Source organism: Antechinus flavipes, chromosome 6 (assembly GCF_016432865.1).
Source record: "Antechinus flavipes isolate AdamAnt ecotype Samford, QLD, Australia chromosome 6, AdamAnt_v2, whole genome shotgun sequence".
NCBI classification, from domain to species: Eukaryota; Metazoa; Chordata; class Mammalia; order Dasyuromorphia; family Dasyuridae; genus Antechinus; species Antechinus flavipes.
The window spans coordinates 86,036,372-86,048,588 of NC_067403.1; positions in this window are offsets into that span (position 1 = coordinate 86,036,372).

Sequence of the window (12,217 nt, forward strand, 5' to 3'; positions counted from 1 at the left end):
TTTCAGAATAATGGTTTAAAATTCATAAATGAAAATACATAAGATTACACAGAAAATAAGTCATATTAAAACAGAATTATGAAAGTGTTATTTTTTAAAAAGTTCATGAAATCCAGATTATGAACCCCTCTTCAAGATCTAGCAATAGCATTTCAGAACACTCTACAAGATGCTTATTAGCTTTGTGATCCCAGATAAATAGTCAATAGACATTCATCAAGCACTTATAGTAACTTTTTTTTCATCCCTTTTCTTTTCAACTTACCCAACCTTGGCCATCTATCAAGAGAGGCCGGAAAAACACAAGATTGCCCATTTCACTTGGATGAACTAGGAGTTATCAACTATGATCCTTCTCGTTAAACAGAGGGTCGCCAAGCCATATCATATTTTCTGCCATTGTATCTTAAAATACTTTGGGTTTTACCATATGTTTTGCTATTATGTATTCCAGGTTCCCCATGAATTGCTTTTGTATTTTAAGGATTGCTAAAGCTTGACATTTATCCTCCTATTGAACTCAAAGCCTTTCCATTTACCTTATTAATGAACTTTCTGATGTGTAATCTGGAAATAGTTAAAATATTAACATTTTTGGGAGCAGGGACTGTGACTTTTTCTACTTGTATTCATATCACTTTTTGCTCATTAAAAGCACTTGAAATACTTTTCCCTTCCATTCCTATTATTCTTCATTGAATCATTCATTTATTCAATGATCTAGCTACTATATTCATATTCAGGTACTGTGTTAAGCAATGGACAAGTTAACCACTTTAGGCTTCAGTTTTCTCATCTATAAAATGAAGGGGTTTGGGTTGAATAATCTTTTGGAGTATCTTTCTATATCCATGTACTAGATATTATAGTTTCTTAGATATAGTTCCTTTCCTTGGGGAACACATAATCAAATTTTACTTTTAAATATATTTTGACATGGCTTTGCAAAGCACTATATTAGTGAACTGAGGAAGCATTTACCTCAAAGATTAATGTTTTAGTACATTTCCTTTCACCTTAATGGAACCATAGATTTAGAACTGGAAGAAAACACAGAAATCATTTAGCTAACTTTATATATGTTTTAGATAAGAAATCAGTAGTTTAACCCAGGTCAGTGCCCATTCTCAGCAGAAAGTAGCTTCAGAAGATGAGATAAATGGCCCCATACACTGAAAAATTCTGGACCCTTTTTGTTTGGGAAGTAATTGGAACCGTTTGGTGAATAGACCTCAAACTTTCCAGTGTCTGGATGGGTTCCCTGTAAGGAGTCCATCAATCCTGTGAAGCGGGGAGGTTAATGCTATCCCCTGCTGCAAAAGTATTTGGGGCCCAGGATGGGGATATCAGATTAAGGTTTGAATTAATATTATTAGAAAAGATATCCCACAAACAATTCAATTTGATGCTTGTAAAAATATAGAATTATAGACGCTTGATTAGCCTTTACAAGTAGGCACAATTGTGTCCTAATAGAGAAAAAGGATTTTACAGAACTGCCTGTTCTTTGCTTTGTTACAAGGGCTAGACATTTAGAAAATGCAGATCAAAAAGTAAGTTGGTTATACATGTAATAGATCTCTTAGGAAGATTTGGAATCAAATTAAGGACTTAAGGCAAATGATAGACACGAATGCTTGGGGAGAAATGGTAAAGTACTTCTGTAAAGAATCAGAACAAAAAACAATTTCTGTGTCTGTGTTACAGGTTGCCCCATGCCCAGAGAGTACCATCCCCTGTAGGTATGGAAAAACATGAGAGTGGTGAATTCCTTCTGTTCTCAAAATAATATTCATGGAGATAATTGAAGTGCTTTGTTCTACCTTTCCCTTCTGTGAGGGAATAAGCCAGGCTATAGCAGCCCCTTAGCTTGCCTCTCATGGCAGTGAAAGATTCCAATATCTAGGGACTTGGAGTGTCATGTACTGAGGGTAGCTCTGGTAATTTCCTGGAGATGAGTATGTCCCAAGCAAACGTTGGGTGGTATTATTGAGGCAGTTTGCCCAGGGAACTCAGTGGACACCTGTATACGGATCCAATTGGCTGTTCCTTTTACCTTGACATTCAATGAAATAAGAAAGACTGAATCAGGAAGAACTAAGTCAAGGATAGTAACTGAGGAATTCAAGTCTAGAAATCTAGTTCTGGATTTGGGTCATTCCTACTCTGGAAAGTAAATGTTATTGAATAAGTTACACCAGAGAAACATTGAAGGGAATAGAAAAATAGTAAGATGTCACTAACAAAATAACATGGGAAAATAGAATGACTCTAGAAAGGTTAATGGCAGGAAGAGGAGGAACATGTGTTATAATTGGAAATCTCACTCCTAGTATAGCCCTATCAGAAGAATTAGCAGAAAATTCAGAGATTAATTATCCATCCTACATAAGGAGATCTGTGTAGGAGTTAATGGACTTCTATGATGTAGGATGCAAAAAATTAGCCAGATATGAGGGGTTAGAAAAGGAGGTGGAAACTAAATTATTTTTAAAATATTTGGGGTTTTCACAGTTATGAAAATTAAATTGGAAAAAGAAAACTTAAATTAGAAAACTGAGACCTACATGGACATCAAGGAATAAGCAAGGGTGGAGTTTTATCTTCTCCCCAAAAGAATGTAAGCATTGTAGAGGCAGGAACTGACTTGTAATCAGGGTGGTGGCCTGAGATTTGAAAAGAATCATTTGTTCTTTGCCCTAAGCTCTCTTCTGTTACCTTTCCCCCTTTCCAGAATGGAATCTGGGGCACGCACAGGCTATGTAATAAGATGTGGAGATTCATGAAACTCCTGTAACATCCAATTAATTGGCAGTGAGGTAGGGACTTCAAGATAGGAAGTAAAATGTTGCCTTTAGACTTTCAAAGATATGTCTACTCATCTAGGTACCTATTCTTGCAAGAATGTAAATTAAATCTTTCTTGCATTCAAAAAAAAAAAAAAAAAGAAATCAGTCGTTTAGTACGAAATATCTAGCTCATGGTCATATAGATGGTAGGTATTAGAGTCCAGATTTAAATTCAAATACTACTAGTTTACATTTCATTATTCTACACCATACTATACATCTGTTTGACACAATGAAGAAAATCAGGGTGACTTTCATGAAGACTTCCTTATATGTCAACTGTGGAATATGAACTCTAAACTTTTTCATCTCTTTATTTCATCATATGAAAATGGAGATTTTCAGTCATATATCCTATCACACTGGCTTCTTATATACAAATAAAATAGTGGTACCTTGTCTAGATCTGTGGAAGAGCTAACAATTTCTACATGATTTCTATAAACTGTGTCAGGTAGAGTTGACAACTTATTCAGGATATACTTCAGTATACTATATATGCAAGATAATTGAATTGCTGTCTTTCAAACTGTTTCAGCAATATTTATCTTGGAATGAAGACTGAATTATATCATCTAGTCCTTGAAAGTAGGAGAAAGAATTTGTGTTGTGGAGAGTGGGTATTCAATAAATAATCATTTCAGAATATGGATTATATGAAAAGCAACTATAGAAAGGAAGAGAAGCAACTAGTTTCGACTACCAGAAAAGTTTTTTTTTTTTAAATACCCGTAGCAGACTGAAGAAGCTTTTATATTCTCTTTATTTCCCACCATTGGCATCTAAGGAATGGTTCAGATTCCCCATCATTACTGAATGCATTGAGTTAGCTAGAGGGAGAAATGCATCATGTGAACAATTCTTTGCTTCAGTTACCTGTTAAGTATGGCTGCAGCTGCCTAAGCCAGCTGTCCAGTGTTAGTCTGATTCCCAGGGTACATCTGGAGGGGATGGAAAGATGCCAAACAGGAAGAAATACAGGAGTAATTATGTCTTTGAAAACCAACTAGCCATTTCACCAACTAGTGGAACCACCATCCTTAAGTTTTTAGAGGGAAAAATGTGATCTGGATCTTCTCTGAATGCTAGGATTTACTTTTTCACTTGTTTTATTTTTATTCCTTCACTCATTCCCTTGTTGTTTCCTATCTTTCCCAAACTATTCTCCTGTCTCTCCATCTCTGTTTCTGTCTCTCTCTGTCTCTCTTTGTTTCTTTTCTTGCTTCTCTCTTTCTTTGTCTCCCATCTCATCCCACTATTTCTCTCCCTTATGATTATGCCCCCAAATTTCCAATATATTAGCTCTACCCCTATTTTAAGATGTTTTATTTTTCTGAGACTGTCTTGAAAAAAAGATGGCCATGTATCCCAAAGAGATCCTAAAAAAGATAAAAGGATCCACATGTGCAAAAATGTTTATATCAGCCCTTTTTGTAGTGGTAAGGAATTGTAAACTGAGTGGATGCCCATCATTTAGGTAATGGCTGATTAAGTTACGGTATATGAATGTCATGGAATATTATTGTTCTATAAGAAACGATTAGCAGCATGATTTCAGATAGATCTGGAGAGACTTACATGAACTGATACTGAGTGAAATGAGCAGAATCAGAAGATCATTGTATATGGCAACAGCAGTATAATATGATGATAAATTCTAATGGACGTGAATCTTTTCAATAGCGAGGTAATTCAGGCTATTTCCAATAGTCTTGTGATAGAGAGATCCATCTGCACCTAGAAAAAGGACTATGGGGACTGATTAAAGATCTCAATATAGTGTTTTCACTTTGTCATTATTGTTTACTTGCATTTTGTTTTCTTTCTCATTTTTCCCTTTTTGATCTGATTTTTCTTTTGCAGTATGATAATTGTGGAAATATGTATAGAATAAATTGCACATGTTTAATATATATTGGATTATTTTCCTTCTAGTGGAGGAGTTGAGAGAAAAGGTTGAGGAAAAAAACATTTGGAAGACAAGATTTTGTAAGGGTGAATGTTGAAAATCATGTATACATATGTTTTGAAAATAAAAAGCTTTAATAAAAAAAAAAAAGAAAAAAAAGGAGACCATTCTTAATTTACACAGTTCTGGGTACCACCATGAATTGGTCAATGATTAATTCTTTTTATATTTTATTTATTACTTAGTCTGCAACGTGGTTCAAAATTCCCTTTGTACATTCCTTCTTTGCAACTAGCTTGAAAGATGGCCAGTTTTTTAGCCTCAATAAAGCATAGAAATACAAAAAAATTAAGAAGATGAATTTTCTAGTAAGTTTTTAGCTTAGACTAGGGTTTTAGAACTAGAAATGAGAATGGAAATCTTTTAGGATCGCTAATGTGAAACAGTAGAAAGACAGCTGGATTCAAATTCCAACTATCATTTGTCTGTTGTCATAGAAAAATAACAACCCCCCTCAACCTCAGTTTCCTTATTTGTAAAACAAGAGGATTCTCATTTCAGCCCTGTTTCTTCTGACTTTTAAGATCAGTGCATTCCTCTGAGGAATAAGTTCTCTCATCCTATTTCAATTTTACACGGTCATTGTTTTCCTTTTGTATTCCTGACTGTAGAGTCTGTTTGTAGAGTCTGTTACTTTGTGTCTGTTAACATCATATAAAGGCTTAATAAATATATTTTTAGTGATCTATATTTAAAAATTATATATTTATTTATTGTTTGTAATGAACAGCAAAGGTGAAGTGCATAGAAAATTGGCTTTAAAATTATAGTCTTGGATTCAAATGTGATGTTTGATATAAATGGAATGTATATTTCTGGGTACATGACTTGGTTTCCCAGATGGGAAGTTATAGAGCAGTTGTATTTTAGGGAAGGAGGGAGTTTCCTTTCAAAGAACTCCCCTAAACCAATTAAAATAAATTAGCTTTAAAAACAACAACAATAACAGTACAACCAAACTCACAAAAAATTAATTTCCACATTACCTAAGAATGGTTAAATCTATGAAACAAAACCTCTTTTTTTAGACACTTTAACTATCATTAAGTTTCTCAATTTATCTTTTTTCTATTCATGTCAACCTCAGTTTCCTTCTCTGTGGCTCTTTACAGAATGTAAGCTCATTTCTCAAAGAAAATAAGCAACTGGAAAATTGGAAAAGCATATGCATGAACCTACATTGGCATGGCTTCCATTTTAAAAATAAAAAATATTTTTCAGTTTGGTTATAGCCTATTCTTCCTGGCTAATTGCACATTATTTCCATTTATGCATTATTTATTCACTGAACCAATTGTTGTTCCTAGACTTAGTGCTCCAACTTCTGTCTCCATATTTTTGTTAACACTGTTCCCCATATTTAGAATGTACTCTGCCTCACTTCTATTTCTTTCATTATTACCTTAGCTTCCTTGAATGCTCATTTCATATGTCATTTGTTAATAGAAAGTCTTTTCTAGGTACTTTGAGTATTTATGCTACTGATCCTCTCCCCCAAATTATATATATACATTTGTCTGTCTGTCTGTCTGTCTATCTATCTATCTATATGTTGCATTCCTATATTAGAATGTGACATTCCTAAAGGCAGCATTCATTTTTCATTTGTCTTTTTATCCCCTCTTAGCACACCCAAGGCATTTCTACTTCTATACCTTTCCTAGTTCTATATCAATTATCCTATGATGTGGAGTAGGTGCAAAAATATCAAAGATATTTCCAAATTCTGTTAATTTTCTCTCAGGATAATATCATTATATTCCTTCAACACCTGCCAAAGTTTAAAATTACACTGTATTTTGTCACTTTTTCCATTTCCTCTTGATAGAGGCCATGTTCTCACTCCAATCATAAATATCATCCTTGGCTATTTTTAAGCAAGAAAGAAATGTCACATTTCTGTAGAAAATTCTGTTATAATCTGTGTAGCCAGGGAAAAAAAATGATTAGCAAGGACGAATTGTCTAAACTTTAAAGAGACATAGATTTCTCTGTACATCTGTCAAGGTCTGTTACAGGGACAAAAGGGTTTTAACAGAAAAACAAGATGGGCTGGAAAGTATTGTAAAGAATTAGGTCATCTTATTTGATATATTTCACAGAAGATAAGGGTCCTAACTGGAGACACTGAAGACATGGTTCAGGAGGCAGTGACAACAAATGGGCAGCTGCTGACACCTCTGAAATTTAGGTAGCCCAACAACTTCCCCCATCCCAGCCTGCCTATCCCATTTATGCCAGGACTAATGTTTTAAAGCCACAGAGGTAACCTTTCTATTTCTCTCACAAGGATGGACACCTCGAAATGCTTTTAGAAAAGATAAGAGAAAAGGTAAAAATTCAAGTGTGTCCTATCATTTGTATTTGCAATTTAGAGCAATGAAATTAAAATCTGGATCAAAAGTGTGCTTAACCAGTGAGTTCAATGGTCAAAGGAAAAATTCTTATACGTGGAGAAAATGTTTGTTTTAGCAAGTCACAACATATTTATAGGTAACTTAGACACCTCTAAATTTTTCTTTATGATATTTGGTTATTGAGTCATTTTTCATTTGTGTCTCACTCTTTGTGACCCATTTGAAGCATCTTAGCAAAGATATCAGAGTGGTTTGCCATTTCCTTCCCCGATTCATTTTACAGATGAAGAAACTCAGACAACAAGATGTGTTTAGGGTTATGTAGTCAATAAGTTTCTAAGGCCAGATTTGAACTCAGAAAGAGACTTCCTGACTCCAGACCTAGATGCCCTCTTTATGATATTAGAGCCCTGAAAACTGCAAATGTTTGAAGAACAAGATCTAAAGTGATGCATGTATAAAATGGCACCCATTTTTAATCAGAATTTGTGACTTTTTTTTCCCTTAGCTATTAAGACAGTGAAGAAAGATCTGAATTAGGAGAGAAGCAGTTATCCATATGCAAAATGACACCCATTTTTGAATCAGAATTTATGATTTTTTTTTCCTCCTTGGAATGCTGTGATGTAGGAAATGTATTGATAATGAAGCAAAGTAAGGATGTCTGTAGGAGCCTTGTGAAGTTATGGGTTTGTCTTCAGTAAAATCAAGGTGCAACTCTATCTTAGTCTGCAGCAAAACATACGTAATAGGAAGAAGGAAGGAATCATTACAGCACTGAGCTATTGGGAAGCCTTTAAGTGACAATAAACAATGGTAAATGGTGGTCAGGAGAACCTTGAAATTTTTTCCTCCAGATATTATCATCTTTCTGTGGGATTTGAATGGAGTCATGTACATATACAAGGACTTAAATTGAGATGATCTCCTGAGCATCCTTCAAGTCCTATAATTTTTACGTCCAGTATCTTTCAATTTCACTTTTGGAAAAGATATGATTAACAAATTATGTCAGAATAAGACTACCTAGGAGTTAAAAGACAAAAGCAACAACAATTTTGAACAATCTGTTATGAGATTCAGATGAAGACTTGGGAATTCAGAACTATGTCTCTGGCACAGAAATGTCCAAATTATCACCTTTTTATTTCATGTAAGAGATCACAATTAAGATTGCCCTATAAATATTCACTTTTTGTCTTGATATTTCTGAGAGTATATTTCTTAAGCTTTGCTGAGACCATTCTCATAGGCAATGATGCATATGTACTATTAAAAATGTGTCAAAGTGCAGGAATATTTAGTGTTTGCTGCTCAGAAGCCATCTGCAGTGATGCTGATTGACATTTTTAATTTCAGTATATGTTGAGTCTAGCAGCAGGGTAATCCTCAACAGCTAGATTCAAAGTTCATTTCCAGCAGAGTCAGGCAAGGGGAATGAGTCAGGGAAAAGTATCTTCTAGCCAAGTTGCTTTTTCAAAAGCAATCACCTTTGCTCAAGTGATTTTATGGATTGGTAGGAGGCATAGCTTTCTATCCTTTGGATCCATCTGATGTTAATAAGAGTATATTGATGGATTCTTTGTTGAGTCAGATCTCCCTGGCAATTTACAAGATTGTTTCACCATGGAAATCTGATAGAAGTGGAAGAAAGCATGAGAATTTCCTAAACCCAGATCATTGTTTTCTTTAATGTTTCCATTTTCACTTGTTTTCATTTTAACAGGGTTGTAACTGTCTTTATTTTGAAGTGTTTCTACTAGATATCTAAGAATTAACTTGGATTTTTTTCTTTTCTTTAGCGGCTGTAATAAATTTGTTTCTCAGACCACACTTTTTTTTTTTTTTTCTGTTGGCATATCTTTCAGGTTTCCCATTTGTTTTCATCTCCTACTGCTTCTCCCCTAATTCAGATCTTTCTTCACTGCTTTAATATCTAAATAACTATTTATTAGTCTCTTGATGACCTTTTCCCCATCAATTCTGTCTTACTTTCTGCTGCCAAAAACAATCACCTAAGCCACTTTTTTCATCATATCATTCTTTTATTTAAAGTATAACTATTGGCCATGTTACCACATCAAGTCAAAAATATTTTTTTCAAGCTTTTGAGACTCTTCTTACAATTTCATTTTAATTTTATTTCCAACAGTTGCCTGCTTTAGTCTTTCTATTCTGGTGAGGACACTTTCCAAATTTCTTTTCTAATTCAACATGACTCTACATTTACTATGCTAAACAGTACATTGTATTACTTCTATAAGTCTCTCTTCCTTCCTTGCTTCTTTCCTTTCTGCTCCTCCTCCCTTTCTCTTCCTTCTTCCCTCCCCTCTCTTCTTCCCTGTCTCTCTGGATGTCTCTGTCTCTTCTCTCTGTCTCCATCTGTTTCCTGTGTATGTATGTGCATATCCATCTGTGTCTTTCTATCTCTCTTTCTTTCTTTGTCTTTCCGTTTCACTCTCCTCTCCTATCTCTCTGTCTCTTTCTGTCTGTTTGTGTTTGTCTTTCCTCTCTGTCTCTGTCTCTGTCTCCTCTCTCTGTCTCGATCTGTTTCCTGTGCATATATGTGCATATCCATCTGTCTTTCTATCTCTCTTTCTTTCTTTGTCTTTCTGTTTCACTTTCCTCTCCTATCTCTCTGTCTCTTTCTGTCTGTTTGTGTTTGTCTTTCCTCTCTGTCTCTGTCTCTGTCTCTACCTCTCTGTCTTTCTATCTCTGTCTCTATCTCTGTCTCTGGATCTGTCTCTGTCTTTCTCTCTCTCCCTATCTTTTACTATGTGACATAGTGGCTAAAAAACTAGCCTTAGAGTCTGAAGGACCTGTATTCATGCCTTGCCTCTGATAATAAAAAACAAAGACACAAATTTGTCACTAATTTGCATTGGTAAAGAGAGTTTTCAAGGTAGAAATAACAGGTCTACTTAAAAAAAACCACACCTATATATGTATGTACACAATTAAATAAAAACTTTCTATAGAAAAATATGTATACAATTGCTGCTGAACCATTCCAACCATAAATTAGGTTCTTTTTTCTTCAGAATATCATCTGCACAAATCTGGAAACATCAATCAAATAACTCACTGTGCTACTGAGGACTGGGTTTGATTCATTAAGACTAAAATGGTGGCATAAAATCACAAAAGATTGGCCTTTTCACTAAATATAAAAATACAGAGAATTAAATGGTCCTACCACCAATTATTATTGATAAAATATGATGTTTCATCTTAAAAAAAAAACTTTTATACTTTTGGAGCATTTTCCATTTATTTTTATTTTCTGGTAATTGAGCTCTTTGGAACTGAATAAACTTGAGGCTTAATACATATAACTTATAGGCAAAATGCATACCTGCTGCTCTTTGTCAATATGTTTGACCACAAATGTAGACACAGCCATTCTTTGGAAAAGCAGGAATCTATTTTTATTTAACCTTAAGAACTTTTCAACACACAAAAGGCATAAACTATGAAGAGCTGTAACAATAAGGCTATTCCCAAAGAGACAAGTCTATGTGTGTTCTAATCTAAAGCTATATTCAGGTCATAGGAAGTTGTTTTTGGAAACTATTAGTGATGGAGGAGGGTAAAGGAAAAGGGAGAGCAGGCAGAAAATGGGACTTTGTGATGTACCTTCACATAAGAAGGGGGGATATACCAGCAAATGTTAAAGAAAAACAAGTAATATTAGCAAGAAGGAGGAAAAAGATAAGTAGAATAAGAAAAATAGCAGATAAGGCTTTTCCCTTCCCCAGTTGATAATCAAAGGATATGTATAGACAGTTTTCTAAGTTAAAAATTTCAAATCATCATTTTCTATATAAAAATGTTTCAAATAACTAATAAATAAAGAGATACAAATCACAGTGACTCTGAGATTTAACTTCTTGCCCATCAGATTGAGAAAGGTGACCAAAAAAAAAACTTACAAATGTTGAAAAGTTTAAATTGTTGATTGAATTGTGAACTGGTCCTAACATTCTGGAAAATATATTTTTCTAAATGTATTTCCCAGTTACTTGACTATGAATATTCTCTGATGCAATGGTTGTATTACTAAGTTTATGTCCCAAAGAAATCAAAGAATGAAAAATAATTATATGAAAAAAAAATATATATATATACGTTTTTGTGGCAGTAAAGATATATAAGTTAAAGGGGATGCCCATCAATTGAGGAATAGTTGAACAAATTATGATCCTTGAATTTAACTGAATTTCATTGTATTATAAGGAATAACAAATGAGATATTTTCGGAGAATCCTTTGGGAATATTTGTAATAACTGATGAGTGAATTAAATTATACCAGGAGATCAGTTTATATGATGATAACATAATTGTAAATGGAAACAACTATGAAATACTTAAGGGCAATGATCATTGCAATTATAAAAAGCAGTCACAATTCCAGAGGACTGAAGGATCTTTTGGTTTTTTGGCTATGATTTCACTGTGTAGCAAGAAGATGAGATTATACAGAAGAATATAGCTGAAAGGGATCTCAGAACTCTTTAATTTCCCCAAACTCTTCATTTTACTGATTAGGAGACTGAAATGAAGAGATGTTAGATGATTGTTTTATGCCAGTCACTCAAATAATAAGCAGCAGAGTCTAGATTTGAACTAGGGTACTCTAATTCCAATTATACACCATACAATTTGTAGGAAAATAGAAAGATAGATGAAAAAAGCATTAATTAAAGTCTTACAATGCACCAGACAATGTGATAAATGCCAAAGATATGGATATAATTAAAGAAGAATTTTTCAAAAATGGAAGAGAAAAATATAAAGAAGAACTAGAAAAAATGGAGGACAGGATACTTTAATGGGGGCAAGGCTTCTGATGAGAAAGTTAAAGAAATCCAAAAGTGGAGGTGAGTCCAGTGTGAAATGAACATGTGTGATATCCTTTATGAAATGGCCATCTCACCTAGTACCAATCAGGAGAGCTTGTCTCAGGGAGGAGGGATCTCCCTGGGGGAAGATTGATATTGAAATGATAAAAGTCCCATTGGTATTTGATCCCCATAAAAAA